The sequence below is a fragment of the Meriones unguiculatus genome, chromosome 15, assembly GCF_030254825.1.
Source record: "Meriones unguiculatus strain TT.TT164.6M chromosome 15, Bangor_MerUng_6.1, whole genome shotgun sequence".
Lineage (NCBI taxonomy): Eukaryota > Metazoa > Chordata > Mammalia > Rodentia > Muridae > Meriones > Meriones unguiculatus.
Genome location: NC_083362.1, coordinates 57816157 through 57838139, shown reverse-complemented (window position 1 = coordinate 57838139; position 21983 = coordinate 57816157). Strand labels below are relative to the sequence as shown.

General features: G+C 37.4%; 1 protein-coding gene across 1 annotated transcript in view; it reads right to left on the bottom strand.

Moving 5' to 3' along the window:
- Nucleotides 1-21983, bottom strand: part of Vwc2l (von Willebrand factor C domain containing 2 like) — a 171671-nt gene that overhangs the window by 121846 nt on the left and 27842 nt on the right. The window lies entirely within an intron of this gene.

Below are 21983 nucleotides of genomic sequence, written 5' to 3'. Positions count from 1 at the left end.
TTGACTTAGGTCCCCCATCCATATGTAACCGATGGGCATTTTGATCTTCATGTGGGTACCCTAGTAAATTGAGCTGGTGCTACCTGGACTCTGTTGCCTTACAAGGTTCACAGTTGGACGGATGTTTGCTGTTCTCCTCCAGTAGCGTGCATATCCCCTTCTAGCACCATGAAAAGTAGACAATAAGAAATGAAACTTTTAGGTCAGGACCCACTTGATTTCTCCATGTTTATGACTCTTCAAAACTATCTGTGGGTAAATGACACTGATCTTAACTTAACTTAAAAGTCTTAACTTCTTGTGTCAGAGTGATACAATGGTGTCCTCTTTACAGCTCTAGCCGACAATGTAACACTGTATGAGAAGTGCTAGCTAGTGCAATAAATAAAAGAATAGAAGAAATGCAAATAGGTGATTAGGCAATAGAACTATAATCATTCATAGGAAACATGTAGAAAATCAAGTAGAATCTTCAAGGAAGCCCACTGGATTCATGAATTAAGTTTAGCAATATTTTAGGACCTAAGACAAATACATTAATATCAATTTACTTTAATATACTAGCAGCAAGTTATACCACATTTTAAAAATGCATATTAGGAAGGATTGAAGGTAGCGTGTGATGGAAGAACAGGGTGGAGGGTAGGACAGAGGAGGGATAAGTAACACCAAAAGCCGTTTAAAAAAAGCCATGTAGAAACCTACCACAATAGAAGCTTCTTAAAATATATACATATAAAAATAGTTTAAATGGAGTTATCTTATAATGGTGGACAACAGCCACATGGTACCAAATAAAAACTCCAGCACCGGCAGTGGATTACCTCTTTCAGAGTTGATACTGCTATTGTCTTAGTTACTCTCTAGAACTTAATGGTAAGACCTTGTTGTAGAGACACCTCATACTTGAGTCATAAACATGGACCTGACCTAAAAGTTTCATTTCTTATTGGCTAGTTTTCATGGTGCTGGAACAGGTTATGCACGCTACTGGAGGAGAACAGCAATCATCCATCCAGCTGTGAACCTTGTAAAGCACAATAACCACCTGCCTGGCAAAACATGCCTATTGGTGCAGTAGTGGCACAACAATTATAGGGGTTACTAAAAGCTTTCTGACCTAATTGAAGATATTCTTCACAAGATAGAACCCATACCTGGCATTGTTAATGAAGCCAAGAGCTGAGGCTGGATAAGTCAAGGGTCCTAGGGGAAAATCTACTACTTATCTGCTAAATGGGAATAGCAATAAAAGAACTCCTAGTAGCTTATAGCTATACCATAGATAACTACACCACTCAACCACTATCAAAGAAGCTTCTTTTTTTTTTAGATGCCAATTAATACAGAGACCCACAAGTAGTCAATGTGGTCAAGAGATTTAGACAGACTAGTCCTAGGTGTCCCAGATATATATCCCACCCTTTCCCTTAAAGCTCAGGAATTTTCCTAGAAGAGGGGATGGGAAGACTGTAGGAGCCAGAGATAGTGAATGAGCAAGAAAACAGTCTTTCCCAGAAACAAACAGGGTAGATTCACAAAGGAACTTACAGCAATTGTGACAGTATACAGGAGTCCTATCCAACCTCAAGCCAGGAATAAAATAAATACTAGTGTGGGCAGGAAGGCAAGCACATAATGCCACCCTTAGGTTAGAAACCATGGGCATTAGATAGCTGTTGGGAAAGGCAGAGTTATGGTCTTCTTATTGTTTGTTTGTTTTGTTTTTTTAAAGTGTGATCTCTGATACATTAACCACACTCCAGGTCAGGTTCCAAACCCAGGAATCGTTGACCAACACAAACTTGACTTGAGTCTAAAAGGCGGGAAGAAAGAAGATGAAGTAGAGTTGATAGGAAGGTGGGTGGATCTTGGAGGAGTTGTGGAAGGGAAGGTGAATATGATCAAAATATATTGTGTGAAAGTCTCAAATAATTAATACAAATATATTTTTGAAGTATGTAGTAGTAGCAATAGCAATAAAAACATTTTAATGGATGATAGATGTAAAAGGCATATGTACTGAAACATTTGAGTGAAATGGACAACAAAATAGTTCTGAGGAAAAGAAAAGAAGTACATTGATGCAAAAATACTCAATAAAATACTCAGAAATTGAATCCAAGAACACATTAAAAATATTATCCACCATGACCAAGTAGACTTCATCCCAGGCATGAAGGGTTGGTTCAATATATGAAAATCCATCAATATAATCCACCATATAAACAAACTGAAAGGAAAAACAAAGCACATGATCACCTCCTTAGATATCAAAAAAAGCATTTGACAAAATTCAACACCTGTTCATGTTTAAAGTTTTGGAGAGATCAGGGATAAAAGGCACGTATCTAAACATAGTAAAAGTGGTATATAGTAAGCCTATAGCCAATATTAAACTTAATGGAGAGAAACTTAAATAAATCCCACTGAAATCAGGGACAAGGCAAGGATGCCCACTCTCTCCTTATCTCTACAACTTAGTACTTGAAGTCCTAGCCAGAGCAATAAGACAACTAAAGATCAAAGGGTTACAAATTGGAAAGGGAAAAGTCAAAGTATCACTATTCACAGATGACATGACATGATAGTATACATGAGTGACCCCAAAAATTCTACTGGAGAACTTCTTCAGCTGATAAACACCTTCAGCAAAGTGGCTGGATATAAAATTAACTCAAAATATCTGAAACCCTCCTGTATACCAAAGACATAAGGGCCGATAAAGAAACAACACCCTTCACAATAGCGACTAATAACATAGAGTACCTTGGTTTGGTTCTAACCAAGCAAGTGAAAGACCAGTATGAAAAATCTTCAAGTCTCTGAAGAAAGAAATGAAGATATCCAAAGATGGAAAGATCTCCCATGCTCACGGATCATTAGGATTAACACAGTGAAAATGGTCATCCTGACAAAAGCAATCTACATATTTAATGCAAATTCCATTCATGATACCAACAAAATTTTTTGCATACCTTGAAAGAACACTTCTCAATTTCATATGGAAAAACAAAACAAAATCCCCAAGAATACCTAAAACAATCCTGTACAAAAGATCTTCTGGAGCTAGCTCCATCACAGATCTCAAGCTGTACTATAGAGTAATAGTAATAAAAATGGCATGGTACTGGCCTAGAAACAGAATGGTGCATCAATGGAATCAAATAGAAGAACCAGAAAGAAACCCACATACCTGTGGATACTTACTTTTGACAAAGAAGCCAAAACCATACAATGGAAAAAAAGATAGCATCTTCAACAAATGGTGCTGGTCTAACTCGATGTTTAAAAGTAGAAAAATGCAAATAGACTCATATTTATCACCCTGCACAAAGTTAAAGTCCAAGTAGATCAAAGACCTCAACATAAAAGCAGACACACTAAATCTGTTAGAAGAAAAAGTGGGGAAGAACCTTGAACTCCTTGGCACAGGAGACAACTTCCTGAACAAAACACCAACAGCAAAGGCTCTAAGATCAATAATCAATAAATGGGACCTCATGAAACTGAAAGCTTCTGTAAAGCAAAGGACACTGTCATCAGAACAAAACAGCAGCCTACAGACTGGGAAAGATCTTCACCAACCCAACATCTGACAGAGGTCTAATATTCATAATATAAAAAGAACTGAAGAAGTTAAAAAGCAAGAAAAAAAGTAATCCAATTAAAAAATGGGGTACAGAGCTAAACAGAATTCTTGACAGAGGAATATCAAATGGCAGAGAAACACTTAAAGAAATGTTCAATGTCCTTAGTCATTTGGGAAATGCAAATCAAAAAGGGCCTGAGATTTCACCTCACACCCATCAGAATGACTAAGATAAAAAACTCAAGGGATGATGCATGCTGGAGAGGGTGTGGAGAAAGTAGAACTCACTTCCATTGCTGGTGGGAATGTAACCTTGTAAAACCTCTTGGGAAATCAGTCTGGTGCAGTCTCAGAAAATTAGGAATAGTGTTACCTTAAGATCCAGCTTTACCACTTCTAGGCAATATACCCAAATCTGCCCTACTATTCAATAAGGACATTTGCCTAGACAGAATCTGGAAACAACCTACATGTTCCTCAACAGAGGAATGGACACAGAAAGTATGGTGCATTTACACAAAGAGGAATGGATACAGAAAGTATGGTGCATTTACACAATGAAATACTACTCAGGAAAAACAAGGAAATCATGAAATTTGCAGGCAAATGATGGGAACTATAAAAGATCATCCTGAGTAAGTTAACCCAGAAGCAGAAAGGGACATATGGTATATACTCACTTTAAATGGGATATTAGCCATATAATATAGGATAAGCATACTAAAATCTATAGTCCTAAAGAAGCTAACTAACAAGGGTGACCCTAGGGAAGAGGCTTAATCCTCATTCAGAAGGGCAAACAAGATAGATATTGGAAATAGGAGAAGACAAGGAACAGGACAGGAGCCTTCCAAAGAGGACCACTAAAAGACTCTAGCCATCAGGGTATGGAAGGAGATCCTGAGACTCATGGCCAAACTTTGGGCAGAGTGCAGGAAACCTTATGGAAGAAGAGGGAGATAGAAAGACCTAGAGGGGACAGGAACTCCACAAGGAGAGCAACAGAACCAAAATATCTGTGTCCAGGGGTCTTTTCTGAGATTGATATTCTAACCAAGAACCTTGCACGGGGAAGACCTAGACCCCGTGCTCAGAAGAAGCTCATAGACTGCTTCGTTTCCAGGTGGGTTCCCTAGTAATGAGTACAAGGCCTATTTCCGGCACGAACTCAGTGTCCAGCTCTTTGATCACCTCCCCCTGGGGGGTGCAGCCTTGCCAGGCCACAGAGGAAGATGATGCATCTACCCTTGATGAGCCCTGATAGGCTAGGGTCAGATAGAAGGGGAAGAGGTCCTTCCCTATCAGGGGACTAGAGAAAGGGCATAGTAAGAGGAGAAGGGTGAGAGAAGACGGAGGGATGTGGGACTGGGAGGAGATGAGGGAGGGGATACAAAGTGAATAAATTGTAATAAATAAATAAATGAATGAATGAATGAATGAAATTTAAAAAATAAGTACATAAATGAAGAGGAATACCATTTTCACAAATGGAAAGACTGGACATCGGTAAGATGGATCGATAAAAGGTAAGCTTCCAATATGCTTTTTTTGTAGCGGAGGAGTGAAAAAGTAGTTCTAAAATTTGGATATATATTCAAAATACCTATAATAGCTAAAACAACCTCAAATGAATAGATTTGCCTGAAAGATTTGCAAAAATATAACGAAATATACATTACTCATATATGGATATTTGCAAACACATTCCATTATCATTTATCAGTATATTATATATGTGAAATAACAAGTGTTCTCATTCACAAATAAATTGTAAATGGGTCATAGACATAAAAATGAATCAGAGTGGGGTGTGAAACAGTTACAGTTGACCTAGGCTTGAGCCATGGTTTCTAGATTACAGCTCAAAGCACAATTTATAAAATAAAGTATTGATAAATTGGACTTCATCCTAATTGGAAAACATCTCATCTTCTGGCCATACATTATGATTGACTTCAAATGAAAAACACAAGCAGCCAGGAAAGGTACAAAGCATAACCTATTAAAAGGCTGTCTCCAGAATATCTACGACCCCAATGAATTCCATTGCAAGAAAGAACACCACTCAGTGGGGTGTTTGAACAGTAATTTCACCTAAGATACCTGGATAAAAAAATTAGCACATACAAGATTCCTACTATCAAAAGTCACTAGGAAAATAACTTAACAGCACAAAGGAATAACAGAGACTTAAGTAGAAAGGCTAAAGTGAAACAGCACTTATGGTCCCAAGAGTTGCTGAGGATGTGCAGGAAATGTCTTTCACACACATTTTTATGCAAATTTGAAATGTTACAGCTACTCTGTAATTTTTTTTTAAGTTAGGTGTACATTAACTATAAAACCCAGAATTCTAGAACCCTAAGTATTTTTATAATAGGAAAGAAAAGAAAACCAGACATGATGATGCAGAACTGTATTCTAAGCACTTAGGAGATGGAGGCAGAAAGATCAGTGTTCAAGGCCATTCTCAGCCTCAAACTAAGTTTATGGCCAGTCTGACCTATATGAGTCCTCCCATCTCAAAATCAAAACAAACAAGGCAAATCAAACAAAAACCCCATACAAAGATATGCAAAGATATGTGTGGGAATGTTTATTGCAGCTTTCTTTGTAATAATAACAAACTAGAAATCTCCTAAGTGAACATATATGCATATATATATATATATATATATATATATATATATATATACACTTTCATGGTATTTCTAGCTATACAATGGGGGAAGTATTAATCAATTAGGAAAGAGTGGACTATATGCTATATTCTAGATGCCTTTCACAATAATCATGAAGACCGAGAGATGCAAGGTGGAGCCCATGGCAAAAAATTCTACTGTACAAAGTCCTAGAATGTGAAGAATGATGTATGAGGCCTTAAAGCTGAGCATCATCCATGGGGTGGAAATAGGGCTAGAAGGAGAGATTGTCACGGGGCTTGTTGAAAGTACTGAAGGTGATGAGTATGTGGTCTACCTGGATTATGGTAAGAGTTTTCCTGCTACACATGCATCAAAACATCTAGTTGCCTGCTTTAAAATGTAGATATTTTCTGACAAGCCTATCTCAATAAAACTGTTGAACAATATTATTATTATTGACAAAGCTTCTCTGCATAGCTCTGGAAGTCCTGAAACTTCCCTGTAGACCAGACTGACATCAAACTCATAGAGATCAATCCACCCCTGCCTTCTGAATGCTGGGGTTAAAGTCAGATGCAACAACGCCTGGCAATTTAAATATTTTAGAATATAATTCTGAATTTAAAACATTATTCATGCATTCCAGGTTTCACTCTAGAAAAATTGATTTGCTTGAAACAATTATTTATCACAGGGCAATGAAAGAATCCATAATGAGTCAGCAGTTGTGTTTAATATCATGTCATCTTCACTTTCGGTATTATACCTTCTCTAGTGATTCTTGTTTTCCTTAAACTCTGTTGCATTTACCCACAACGAGCATGTGTTCATTGATTTAAACCATTGTGATCATTGATAATGATCATTTTGAGCAGCCTCGTCTCATTGTGTCAGCATAGGATTGCTTCCTGTTTACACCTTTAGTCCTTTGGGACCTGCCCTTTTGTCATTCATTCCTCCCTTTTCAATACCAATGACTGTGTTTTGATACCAGGGTATTTGGATCAGACCTTTTCTTTCCTGCTGTTTGTTGCTTCTTGGCCTGGTGTCACTTCCTCTTGGGTGGTAACTGTGTGTGAGGTGGTGGAGAAGTCATTTCAGCCTCTCCTGTTTCCTCCACACTCCCACTTCATGTTCCACAGATGGCTAGGTACCACACCCAGAGGTGCCCATTCAGACGTGTTGCTTCGATCTTTGCATACTTAAAAGCTCCCAGGCAGTGCTGATAAGGTTGGTCTGACTCTGAACGTTAGGAACTGATGCTTAAGACCTGGGGCTTTGGAGTTTGAAAGAGCAGGCTACAGGTTGCTGTAACATTCATAGGGGCAATTTACATGCTTTAGCTCAGCTTCCATTTCATCTCTGCAAATTACTAATTGTAATAGTTTCCTTTTCATGAGATTGTTGCAAAGATTGAATCTTTTAATACCTTTGGTGCCTGAATACATATCAGGGTGTAGTAGATAAGATATGGTGTTCCAATTTGTACCTTTACATTAATTACTGTCATTAGAAAATGTATTTTGAATATACCTAAAGAGAGAACCTTTTCCCTTGCTAAGTGCCTTAATAATCATCCCCTTCTATTCCCTTCTCCCAGAATAACCCGGTTCTCTGACATTTCCTTTAGGTTTCTAGACCTGATGTCTTGTCTTTGGACCTCTCTATCATCTTTTCTTGTCATCTAGGCTGAACAATCCACTCTACGTAAGTTAATTGGGCCAAATGTTTCATGGGAAATTACATAATGAAAAACTAGCATTTTAAATACTCAATATTTCAGTCATTTCTTCAAATGTTTGTGTAATATTTTGAAGCTATTAGAGATGGAAAAGTTTGAGAGTCAGATAGCATTCTGCAAGCATGGCAGGTAAAAGGGGCATTGTGATGACTCTAGCTGCTTTTCAGTTCATCTGGGATGACTTTTTATAGGGAGCTCATTATGTCATTCAACTCAAACACTACTGCATTTATTGAGGTCTGAAACAAAATTTACACTTTTTTTTGGGCTTGAAGGCACCTTTTTTTTTTCATCAATTACACTTTATTCATTCTGAATCCCCCCATAAGCCCCTCCCTCCTCCCCTCCCAATCCCACCCTCCCTCCTCCCTCTGCTTGCATGCCACTCCCCAAGTCTACTAATAGGGGAGGTTCTCCTCTCCTTTCTGATCTTAGTCTGTCAGTTCACATCAAAAGTGGCTGCATTGTCCTCTACTATGGCCTGGTAAGGCTGCTCCCCCCCAGAGGGAGGTGATCAAAGAGCAGGCCAATCAGATTATGTCAGAGGCAGTCCCTCTTCACATTACTATGTAACCCAATTGGACTCTGAACTGCCCTGGGCTACATCTGTGCAGGGGTTCTGGGTTATCTCCATGAATAGTCCTTGGTTGGAGTATGAGTCTCTGGGAAGTTCCCTGTGTTCAAATTTTCTTGTTCTGTTGCTCTCCTTGTGGAGACCCTGTCCTCTCCAGCTCTCACTATTTCCCAGTTCTTACCTAAAATTCCATTCACTCTAAGGAAATCATGAAATTCGCAGGTAAATGGTGGGATCTGGAAAGGATCATCATGAGTGAGTTGTCCCAGAAGCAAAAAGACACACATGGTATATACTCACTCATATAGACATACAACATAGGACAAACCCACTAAAACCTGTGCATCTAAAGAAACTAAGCAAGAGAGAGGACCCTAACTAAAATGTCCAATCCCCATCCGGAAAGACAAAGAGGATGGACATCAGAAGAAGAAGAAAACAGGAAACAACCTAGGAACCTACCACAGAGGGCCTCTGAAAGCCTCTGCCCTTCAGACTATCAAAGCAGATGCTGAGCCTGATGGGCAAAATTTACACTTTTAACGATCAACTTGCAGGACTTTTGTCTTGAAAGGTCTGTGTGTTTCACTCTCCCTAGCACCTCTCTTCCTTTGTGTCTGTTCATGGTCACCTTGCACCACGCTTAAAGAAATCACCATGAAAATTCAAGCAAGTCCAGAGAAGCGAACAGAAACACCGAAAAGCCCTCACAACAAGCATTTGATATGCACTTCCTGCTGCACCTGCCTTAAATCCTGCCACAGGAAGCCTTATGAAGGAGTCTCCCACCATATGGCGAACACTACTGGCTGTATTGTCTTTTAACGATGCTGGAAACTAACTGAGCTTGGCCTTCCAGAAGGCAGGTGTACTGCTTTATGGACCTTTCCGCAAAACACATAAAAGTGATGGGTGAAAGAAAGGGAGCGTGCAGGGCTGGCTGGTTATCTACCTTGACAAGAAGGAGTAGCACAGCTTCTCTGTGTTGGTTTCTCATAGGAATGGAGCACATGAAAGAAACCAGCACACGGCAACTTCCTCTTTCTTTCATCTGTGCATAAATATGATTCAAAAGAGCTCTAGCATTGCTGATAGATTGATTTGAAACAGCCCAGAGCTACACTTACATATCCGAGGTCCTGGGAAGGGCTTCATCTATTACAATTTCTGTATGGCACAGATAATATTGGTTGATAAACTCCTCTTGTCTCTGTTTTGTGTCAGAGTCTGACTTACTTCCAACTTGTCTAATTTGTTGTCTAGAATTAAATATGTCCCACAATCACTTTTCTTTCTTCAAGTTGATATCAAGACAGATTTTCTGAGTTTGCTTCTTATATTGGTGTTGATCTGGGTGATTTTACTCAACACCTTCAAATCATGTATTTGGAATGTCCTTAGCAAATACTCATCACTTTCTTAACTATTGAAGAAAAATCAAATTAGGCATTATGACAGAAATACTGGAAAAAAAATTGCTCATCTATCCTAAGCCTTCCCCTTTCTCTCTCTCTCATATGCATGGGAGAATAATCACACTCCTTATCTGTTTCATTTGTAAGATTTTTTTAAATGTCCCTAAAGCTAAGAAGAAAATACTGAGGCCACTCATTAAGTCCCATATATTTTCTTGCAGATGAGGAATCTTGGTCTCATCAGAGGACGAATTTCTAACACAGAGTCAAGCACAGTTAGTTTTTGTGGAAAAGAACATAGCCTACATGGCAGAGAGACCCAGTCTAGAGAAAAGAGCACACTGGGGTGAGGTGCCATAGGGTAAATCAAGGGACAACCTGGGTGAGATGCTATGTTGTGTTCCATGGGGCAAAGGATTGTGGGAGACACGTACAGAGAAGGATGCCTGCTGAGGAATGTGTTTGCCCTTTTCACATGTTTTCTCAATTCCCAGTGGAATGAGGACAATTTATCTAAGAACTACTAAATGTAACACCGGCTCTCATTTATCAAGCCCTTAGTCTTATATACTCGAGGATGCTTCAGTCATTAACACACTCAGTCTTTATAATTAGATAAAATACATCATTAAGAAGAACACCAGCTAAACTGTGTCATTAATTTTGCACTAAAATGACTGACACGTTAGATGAAGTCCGTACTTAATTGGCAGAAGCTTCATGCATCTGTGGTGAGTTTATAAAGCAGTAAAATTTCAAGCTATACTTGACTTCATGGGGAAATCTGCTTATTTCTTCTAGATTACCTTGCTATGTCTACTATAAGTTGAGGCATGTAGGCTGGTTTTCTGCTGCCAGAAATTTAATTTAAATTTAATAAGCCACCCTTCCCACAATAGAGTATATCCCAGGCTCTCCATATGTAAGCTCCTCTGTACGAAACAGAAGGCATTACACATTTCAAAAGTTGAAGATCATCCTGAGTAAGGTACCCCAGAAGCAGAAAGATGCACATGCTATATAGTCACTTATAAGTGGATACTAGACAGATAACATAGGATAAACATACTAAAATCTGTACACCTAAAGAAGAGAAGCAAGATGGAGGACCCTGGGTAAGATGCTCAATCCTCATTTAGAAAGGCAAATGGGATAGACATCAGAAGAGGGAGAAAACAGGGAACAAGACAGGAGCTTACCACAGAGGGCCTCTGAAAGACCACCCAGCAGGATGTCAAAGCAGATGCTGAGATTCATAGTCAAACTTTGGGCAGAGGGCAGGCAATCTTATGAAAGAAGGGGGAGAAAGAAAGACCTGGAGGGGACAGGAGTTCCACAAGGAGAGCAACAGGACCAAGAAATCTGGGCCCAGGGCTCTTTTCTGAGACTGATACTCTAACCAAGGACCACTCATTGATGTAACCTAAAACCCCTGCACAGATGTAGCCCATGGCAGCTCAGTCTCTAGGTAGGTACCCTAGTAAGGGGAACAGGAGCTGTCTCTGACATGAACACAGTGGCTGGCTCTTTGATCACTTCCCTCTGGGGTTGGGGGGAGAACAGCCTTACCAGGCCACAAAGAAAAACAATGCAGCCAGTTCTAATGAGACCTGATAGACTAGGGTTAGATAGAGGAAGAGGAGGACCTCCCCTATCAGTGGACTGGGGGAGGGGCACGGGAGGAGAAGAGGTAGCTTGAGTGGAATTGGGAGGGATGAAGGAGGGGGCTATAGCTAAGATACAAAGTGAATAAATTATAATAAATGAAAATATTTTAAAAAAGAAAGAAAAAGTTAACTCAGAGAATCAAAATTAAAATAAAATTGTAGCTCTTCTTTAATCAGGTAGGATATAGGAGTTTATTCATTTATTTATTCAAAATCATAATTGTATCACCAAAAATATGTATACTTTGTGGGGGAATTGGACTTATTATCCTCTATCACGTGCAGTAAAAATATAAGCTGTCCTCATATATTAGGGGTAATACGGTGAGAAAAAGTCAAATTTTCTTTGAATGTTTTGGACTTCTAATCTGCATTGTCTTAAGACAAGGCAGCCCTGACGGTTATACAAGAGATGTCTTTAGTGGGAAATGAATGTGGTGTTAATTTTCATTGTGTCAACACTGTAAAGTAAGGCTTTTGAAATCTAGTTTGCTGATGAATTAAAAGGTAATCCTGTTGGTCTAAGAGAATATAAACATCAATATTTCCTTTTATATTTTGGAAGATGTTTTATGAAAGAAATGGGGAATTCTTGTTTGTGGCTGATTAAAGTAGCCTTTTATTATTATTCTGTTTTGCCACCTACTTTATGGGAATGTGGTAATTCTGACCTTCCGTGGAGGAGTCAGTGAATGCGGACTTTAATGCTGTCTAGGGGCACGCTTTCATCCTGAACTGTTGAGGGGTCTCTGCAGCCAATGCATATGTGCTCTGCAGTTCCCAGAGAAAGGCTTCATCTTCAGTGTGTTTATTTTACAACTGTGTAATGCTTCGTACTAATCATCTACCTAAAAGGAAGAGAGAACCTATTAAGTTAAAGTGAAAGGCTTGCACTCAATCAAGACCTATTTTTCAAAACAGTTTCATAAAAATGTAAATGGATATGCTTAAGTGAATATTTTAGCAATTTCCCTAATAGGTGTGTAAAATGGGCAATGAAGCTTTCCTCATGCTTAAAGAAAGAATCTTATAAAGGAGTTGAAAAGTCAAGTGGTAGAAATTATTAGTTGGTTAATTAATTTACAGAGTAAAAATTATAAGAAGGAATCACAGTACAATATTCACTAGGTGATATACCATTAATTATTTAATCATAAAATAATAAAATAGAAAAAGCTATGTCATCTTGGCTATGGGTTTTTCTCTTTTCTCTTTTAAATAGTAATTTTAGATTACAAGTGTAATGTACATTTATTACAAGAACTTAAGCATTATTAATATCTTATGTATTTTCTTTTAGCTTTTTAAAACAAAATAAGGTGCCTTATATACTCCTATCTATCCATCTATCTATCTATCTATCTATCTATCTTTCTATCTTTCTATATTTCTATCTAGCTATCATCTATCTATCTTCTATCTATTGTGGGTCTATTACCTATACCTATGTATCTATATATACTTTTCTGACTAGTTTAATAATATACTATAAATATTCCTTTTTGTAGGAGATAGCCTCATTTTCTATACTTTATATGTATCTTTTATATTCATATATTTTTATATAATCTGCATTATATATAATATTCTTTTAGTACCTGTGCTGATGTACTTTGATTTTATTTACTTTTAATAATTTAATTTTTTACGTATTAGTATTGTTATTAATTAAAACCCATATAAAATACTTCATATGGCATTTTCATAGAGAATGTGTTTTAATGGACCTCTCTTACAGTCTTTCTTCCTCATCTAGCAGTCTACACATCACATGTATTTTATTCCATTCATGGTCTTCTAGTTTTTAACTTACAGCACACCAAATCTACTCAAATATGAAAATATTAAAACTATGTTCTACACGTGAAAAGGAGCATGCAGCATTTGTCTTTCTGAGTCTGGATCACCTCACTTACAATGATAATTTCCAGGAAGGGGAACAGGGACTGTCTCTGACATGAATTAAGTGGCTGGCTCTTTGATTACCTCCCCCTGAGGGGGGAGCAGCCTTGCCAGGCCACAGAGGAAGACAATGCAGCCAGTCCTGATGAAATCTGATAGGCTAGGGTCAGATGGAAGGGGAGGTGGACTTGGGGAGGGGCTTGGGAGGAGATAAGGGAGGAAGGGTGGGCTTGGGGGGAAATAGGGAGGGGGCCACAGCAGAGATACAAAGTGAATAAACTGTAATTAATATAAAAATAAAAATTAAAAGAAAATTCATGATTAATTTTATTTTTTATAGCTGAATAAAATGCCACTGGGCACATACAGCACAATTTCATCATCAGTTCATCTGTGAGTATCCTTGTGGTAAGACCCAGCATCCCTTTGTACTGGTAAATGATTGGTGTTCTGACATGCTTAGATCCCAAGTTTTCCAAGTATTTTCCATTTTGAAACAACTTCATAATAAAAATCACTATGCAGACACATTTATATTCTTACTTGATCACTTCTTGCCATTTTCGGGAAATGTCGTTTCTAGATCAAAGAATCATTTATTTTTACTGTCTTTCAGAAAGGAAATGTCCTTTGCTCCAGTCAGCTGTGCGTGATGGCCTCTTACATCCATTCTTTCCCAAACTAGTGATTGCTATTTTCCAATGCATGTAGCAATATCAATAGGACCATGTGCTACTTGATTCCCATTTGTATTTTTCCTGTTTTTAACTCTTCACTTGCCTATGTATTTAGAATGACATTCACTCTTATGTTAAGTTGACAATTATGAAAAAAATTCTTTTACGTTTTTTAAATTTAGATTTTAAATACAAATAAAATTTATTTTTACATAATAGATTAGGTAGGGGTGTAATTTTATTTGAGAAATAACTCTACATTTAGGTAACAATACTTTTTTCCACTTCATACTTGTGTATTTATAATATTGACTCCATATTAAATTTTGATACCTTCTGCAATAACTTATCTTGAACATCAGTCTGATAGGGTTTAGAATCTCCTGGAGAAACACTATTTAGTGTATGGGATGGTATATATTCCTAACCCTAGCACTTGGGAGGCAGAAACAGGAGGCTAACAAGTTCAAGGTTAAGCTTCCCTACATACGTAGAGCCTGTCTCCAAAACTGAAAGGGGGTAAAAAAAAAAAAAAAAGAAAAAAAAAGAAAAAAAGAAAAAAACAACCAAAATATTTTGTCCACTTATAAAAATACTATATCACATAGAAATTTTTAGATTTCCTTTTTCTTCATTCTAACAGAATTAGGGATTTAATTTTTTTCTCATTTCACCTGATGTATCTTATTATATCCTAATTACTATTTATGTATGTATTTATGCATTATTGTATTTATTGTGTATGGTGCATATGTGTAGGCATGTGTATGTTCGCTCCATGGTATGTGTAGTGGGTTGGAGTTCAGATCTGCACCCAACATAAAAGCTTCCTGTAATTCCAGATGTGGAAGGTGGAGACACGGAGTCCCCGGATCAAGCTATCCAGAGAGCCAAGACATGTCTCTAAACTCGGGGCTTGATTGAGGGCCCCTCCCTCTTGAACAAAATAGAAGATCCATGGAGAGTCCCACCAACCTTGGGCACACCCATGCATGGGCATCCACATAGTCTGTTTACTAAATCTACTCTATTTAATATTTCATTTTCTTATGTTTATAAGAATATAATTAAATTATTTGTATATGAAAAGAATCTTACCTGTGTCCACCTTTGCTTCTCTGTCCTCCCTTCTCTGATTGTGTTAAGTGGTTCTTACCGTATGTGAATCTCTCATATCTCTTCAAATATCTACCTCTCTATTATCTATCTATATTTATGTCTCGCATCTATTATTTATCTACATTTCCCTCATTCAACTACTATCTATCTATCTATCTATCTATCTATCTATCTATCTATATCTATCATTTATTTATCTGTCTATCATCTGTCTATCTGTCTATCATCTTCAGCAGCAGCATCTTTCTGTATCCCATCTATCTAAAATGTTAAGTAAAATCTATATCCTCTTACAAGTGATTTTGGGGGTGGGAATATCAGTAGTGTTTAGCCATCAAACCTGTTTCTGTTTCTTTCAGATGAGGTCGATTTATGTTACCATACCCTCCCCCCCAAAAAAAAAACAAAACTCTGTCCATTTATTTTATCAAGCTTGTTTGGTACTTTTTTGGGTAGTGCTGGGACTGAAGAAAGGCAGAAAGAGGATATTTCAGTGTATTTTAGGCTGGCCTTAAATTCATAGTCCTCCTCCTAGATCCTGAGAGCTAGGACTGCAGGAATGCTCTATTTACTGAGGTTGTCATTAGCTTTTCTGACTTGTATATACTGCCTTTAACTGTATATAAAAATAACACTTTTTTTCTTAAATCTGGAAACGAGAGAAATTATAACGATAGAATTCTCATGTTAACTATTTCCAAATCTGCCATAAATCTTATTTGGTCAGAATTTATAGATTTTTAAGCCCACTGCTAGTATGTTTGTTAATAAAGTATAAAATCCTTTTCTGACAACCTCTAAAGACAAACCTTTTTCTTCATGAATCTTAATAGAATTTAAGGCATGGTTAATACTTGACCTGAAATTATGTGAGATTTATTATAATTATTCAATACTTGTAATATGGTTATTATGTACTTTTGCAGACATATGATGTTATTCATTGAAGAAGGTTACTTCACATCGCTGCTATATATAGCTTATAAATTGTAAAATCTGTGAACTAAAGATATTAAACTGGAATTAGTAATTGCATTTTTGTCTTAGCTTTTCACTTATAACCATAAACATAGTTGCTTTCACTTTTAGTTTGCAATCTTTGCTTTTTAAAATCAATATTAAACTCACTGCAAAAGGAGATTCCTCTCTCTTGCATCTTCTCTGGAAAAGCTTAACGGCATTTAAATTGCCTTTTCTTAAACGTATAGTGAAAATTTTAAAATAACCTATGGGTAATTATTATATCATTATATCCATTATTTCCCTTCCTTTTCCTCTACTTCCCTGCCTCCATCCTCCCTCTTTCCCTTCCCCTTCTCTTTTTATGGACATTTTGAATGCACATGTGTGATATACGGAAATCAGAATTTTACACCATTTGTACTCCTTAATCACCCACCATCAAAATTTTCGAGAGCAGGTGCTCCCCTGGAGCTGGGATTTACCAGTTCAGTGGGACTAGCTGGCCAGTGCGCTCCGGGGATTTGATTGTCCTTACCTCCTTAGTGCCTGGATTTCAGGTGTCTAGTGCTGAACCCTGCTTTCTACCTGAGTACTACAGAGCCAAACACAGGTCCTCAGGCTTGTATGGAAAGCTCTTTACCAACAGAGCCATCTCCCTGGCTCTCATCATAACCATTCTACTGTATAAATATTTAACTTTGCTCCTATCTCCATACAATTTAGTGTATGTTTAGTATGTGTATCCCACTTTGGATGTATTAAATATATTGCCTAAGGAGCATTGTAGATGTAGTAGGCATTGCTGCATTTTATTGTTTCACGTGGCACGGAAAAATGTCGGTAGTATGTTTTTAAAGGCTGTGATGTATTTCACTTCTCCCCTGGAAACAATAAGGTTTCTTAAAATGCAGTGAAAATTCTATACATGAATATGGGATGAAGTACATATCATACAACAGTCAACTTCCAGTGACATGAAAATTTTCATAGCAAATGCTTTCTTAAAAGTTATCCAACTGGTAAGGGGATCAGGGACAGTCTCTGACATGAACTCAGTGGCTGGCTCTTTGATCACATCCCCCTGGGGAGTGCAGCCTTGCCAGGCCACAGAGGAAGACAATGGAGCCAGTCCTGATGAGACCTGATAGGCTAGGGTCAGATAAAAGAGGAGGAGGACCTCCCTTTCATGACCATAAAACTGAAAGAGAGTAAGGAGTGTGAAGTTAGTTAAATATCTGAACAGGGCTTGTGTTAACTTTAGTTAGAAGAGAGATAGAATTGTTCACTTGATGTATACAGAAGACTGTGGAAGGGTCCTGTTTCTCCCAGATTTTCATGAGGTAACTTGTCCTTCAGGGTCATATGTAATGACCGACAATATTCCAGCAAAAACATAGTCTATAAAAATGAACTGAACCATTCAGGTGCTTTAGTGAGCAAATATTTACTAACTGACAACATGCTTATTTGCAAAGCCATACGTCTGACATCTAGAGACATGGTTCCTATTGAGTGAAAACAAAGATTTAAGATTCATGGAAAACTCAAAAGTTGCATGAATGATTAAGAACAAGAAGTTCAAATAAATGCTAATTCACATTCAAAAAACAATACATATTCTTGGTTACTGATTATATATATTATGGTTGATTTCCAAATATTATAATATTTATATAACACCTTAAACTGATACATTTTTAGCAAATACTATATTAATTCTAACTTATTTTTGCATATTATTAGAACAAATAAGCAACTACACCTGTATTGGGTGCTCACTAATTAGCATGGAAAGGCCTGTGGCTAAAAGATAAGTCAAAGGTACATAATATTATAAAAGTAGAAGAGTTTGAAAATGTCTTGTAAACTGAGCATGGCGGTCTAGATCCTCTCTGTGCGGGGTCCTTGGTTGGAGGATTGCTCTCTGCAGGCTGCCCTGGGCCCAGGTTTTTTGGCTCTGTTTGATTGTTTTCTCCAGTTCCTGTCCCCTCCAGGTCTTTCTATCTCCTTCTTCTTCCATAAGGTTTCTTGCCCTCTGCCCAAAGTTTGGCTGTGAGTCTCAGTATCTCCCTCCATACCCTGATGGGTAGAGTCTTTCAGAGCCCTCTTGGAAGGCTCCTGTCCCGTTCCTTGTATTCTCCTACTTCCGATATCTTTCCTGTTTGCCCATCTGAGTGAAGTTTCCCTAGGGTTCTCTTTGTTATTAGCCTGCTCAGTTTCCAAGTGGGTTCCCTAGTAAGGGAGGCAAGAGCGGCTGTCTTTGACATGAACTCAATGGCATGCTCTCTGATCACCTCCCCCTGAGGGTTGCAGCCTTACTAGGCCACAGAGAAAGAAGATTCAGCCAGCCTTGGTGAGAGGCTAGGGTCAGAGAGAAGGGGAGGAGGTCCTCCCCTATCAGTGGATGAGGGAGAGGGCATAGGGGAGAAGGAGGAGGATAAGTGGGATTGGGAGGAGATAGAGGGGCCTACAGGCCGGATACAAAGGGAATAAATTGTAAGAACGAACGAACGAACGAACGAAAGAAAGAAAGAAAGAAAGAAAGAAAGAAAGAAAGAAAGAAAGAAAGAAAGAAAGAAAGAAAGAAAGGAAGGAAGGAAGGAAGGAAGGAAGGAGGAAAGAAAGAAAGAAAGAAAGAAAGAAAGAAAGAAAGAAAGAAAGAAAGAAAGAAAGAAAGAAAGAAAGAAAAAGAAAGAAAGAAAGAAAAAAGAAAAAAAAGAAAATGTCTTGTATTTTCTAAGAGGGCATTTGGATCAGCAGCTCTTTCAGGGGTGCAGAGGAAAGAGACACAATTGTCTAAGAGTATTAGTAAAAACAGTGGGTTCATGTGCCTGTACCTCAAGTAGAAGTTTACTCTTATTTTTCCTCTAATATGATTATTATACACACAATGCCTGCCATTCAAATCTTTCACTGATGTTTTCTTACTATTATTACATACACTGACAGTTTTTCTTAGTGTTGAGCTAAATTGAATAAGAATAAAGCCTTTTTATGGCTTGCTTGTATTTATTCAGAAACAGCAGACATTCTACTTGAGATAATCATCAAGATGAAGAAATTTTAAATTCTCCTTCATTCTTAACATAATTAGAAAAAAATTCTAGAAGTTTCTTGTTCCCAAATTGATATTTACAAATTATATTGAGAAAAAAAGAAAGTGAATCATTATTTATCTAGGGAACAGACTAGCTAGCATTTTATAAAAGTAAGAATACTCAATGCTGAAATAATTGTTATGGTTCTCATTGGTAGCTATTGTTTCTCAAGAAACAAATATATTGTTGTTTCTTTGCTGTGTTTGCTCACAAATAATCTCAAAGCAAAGAGTTTTATATTAGCTTATACTAAAATTTAAGATTAGATATGATAGATTCTATAATTTCAAATGTTTAGTTTCTATATTTAATGTATCTTGCTTTAGTCTAACCCAAGAAGCCAGAAAAATCAATCTTGTTATGCAAAAGGGGAAGGATTTGACAGCCAAGACAATCAGCATTTATGCAAACCAAAAATATTTGTCTGCCAAGATCATCAGCATCTATAAAGATTTAAGGAAATGAACAAAATGCTAAAAAAATCCTGGGTATAAATTATACTCTGTTGCCTGTACCTGAAATCCATAGGCATATTTTAAAATTGTGCCTTTACTTTAATCTAAGAAGAGAGGAAGCATACTTTTATATAATAGTTTTCACTATAATGAACAACTCCATCTTCTAATGTAATGAGATTGGCTTACAATATGTTGGAATTTTCAGGACACTCCTACTTACAGTTTGTCATGGTATTTATTTTCCCTCTAGCTTTTCTCCATATGTGGCATCTGCTTTTATATTCTTAACTATGTTCAGAAAATTAGCAAATCAAGCATGGGTTCACTCTTCTTCACTAATAACAAATAGGTCTTAGGGGCTCTCAAAATCCTTTTGATCAAAGTCCTTTGGCATTGGTCATACCTTATGTTTTGAGGACAGCTGTCAAATCATTCCCCTTTATTGTTTCTAAAAGGGTAAAGTTTGTTTGGAAGTAGCAAGACAAAGCAGAATTGGCCCTTGTCTGCTGTGCCATTGACATAGCAGCAGAAAACTTAATGCCCTTAAAGCTTTATGCACTAAACAAGGACTCATCAGTTATTTGAATAGGTGACTCAGTTAAAGTTCATCCATTACACACGTACAAAGAGGGTTTTATTTGAAGACAAATTTCGAATATCTGATAATTGCAAGCTATCTTTTAGTACTGGCATATAAAATATAACTAGCTTGAATAATTGACTAGACTTGAGGTCTAGATGTGCTGTAGGCTTTGTGTGGGGGATCTGGGGTGATTTATTAAGATACATGCATTAAAATTGCTTCCTAAATCTGTGGATTAGAGTCTCCAATTCTGAAAGAATACTGAGTGTGGATCGACAAGTCATAAACTGTAGGGACTTACTCTAAAAGCTTGGCAAAGTCAACAAGGACCACCCAGGGGAAAAAATATTCTCAAGGACCTGTAGATGGTTACTTCCAAACAATTTTTTTTTCTTCTTCTTCAGTTAAAGACTTGTCAATCCCGTTTTTAAAGATTGATTGGATAGCTGAGATTTCCTTCTTTTTATCCTTGGAGAAAATGAAAAATAACAAGTCCTCTTCTACTTTAGACTAACCATTCATATACTTCATGACAGTTAGTTCTCCCCTGAGCCTTCTCTTCTGGACAAATTATGCTAACTCCTTCAGTCTGTCCTCCCAGGTCCTATTTTTCAACCATTAAATCATCTTACTGTTCTTTCTTGTATCTTTTCCAGGTTCTTTAACATTTTAAGAAATATGAAGTTTTAAATCATTTATCTTTGCATATACAAGGCACATTAGAGCTTAATGGGGGAGGGTATTTATTTGCAGCTCTTGAGACAGAGATAGTTATTGTAAGTCAATTGGGTAAGAAAAAAAGAGAAGCCAAATGAACAATTTAATATCTTAACATAATAGATTTGTATGATCAGAAACAGGAAAGCTTATGTCTGGAAAAACATCAGAAAGGGTCATTATTAGTACATTGGGAAGATTCCCAACCACAAAATTTATTTTGAAAACAATAGGAGTCACTTTTGTTTTGTCTTTAAATAACTTGATGCCAATCCATCTGTTAAGGAAAAGATTACTAGGTGAGTTAGCAGAAATATATATGTGAGATATCCTAGAAGATAGTCATTGTTCCCCATCAAAGAGCACATCAATTAATCATTGGGGGTTAGGACCAATTTCCCTTCTGAGAACATGCAAATGCCAAGGGAACATTTGTGGACTGTTAGCTAGTGAAGTATTGTTCCCTGCCTTTGGCAGGACAGGCCCACTAGGAAGAACGTGATTGTATGATCTTTGCTGATAGGGTGTCCTGAGTGGCCATTGATTTGCCAGGTCTTCTTTAGGGCACTGTCATGATTTCAGATGGCTAAGATACTGTAAGATTTCTCAACTATTCCATTTAAAAAGGGGAAAAATGAACCCTTAATCCTATATACAAGTTACCTCCTCATGTTTACCAACCTCTGTGAGGGAAGGGTTCTTCTGTTATGAATATCTAGAGGACCCCCTCTTCAACACACTCATCAGTTCAGTCTTTCTTGCTTGAATTTAAGTTCACTTCATTGAATTTATTCTTTGGACAACTTTAAACTTGAAGTCTTGTGTATGTCCA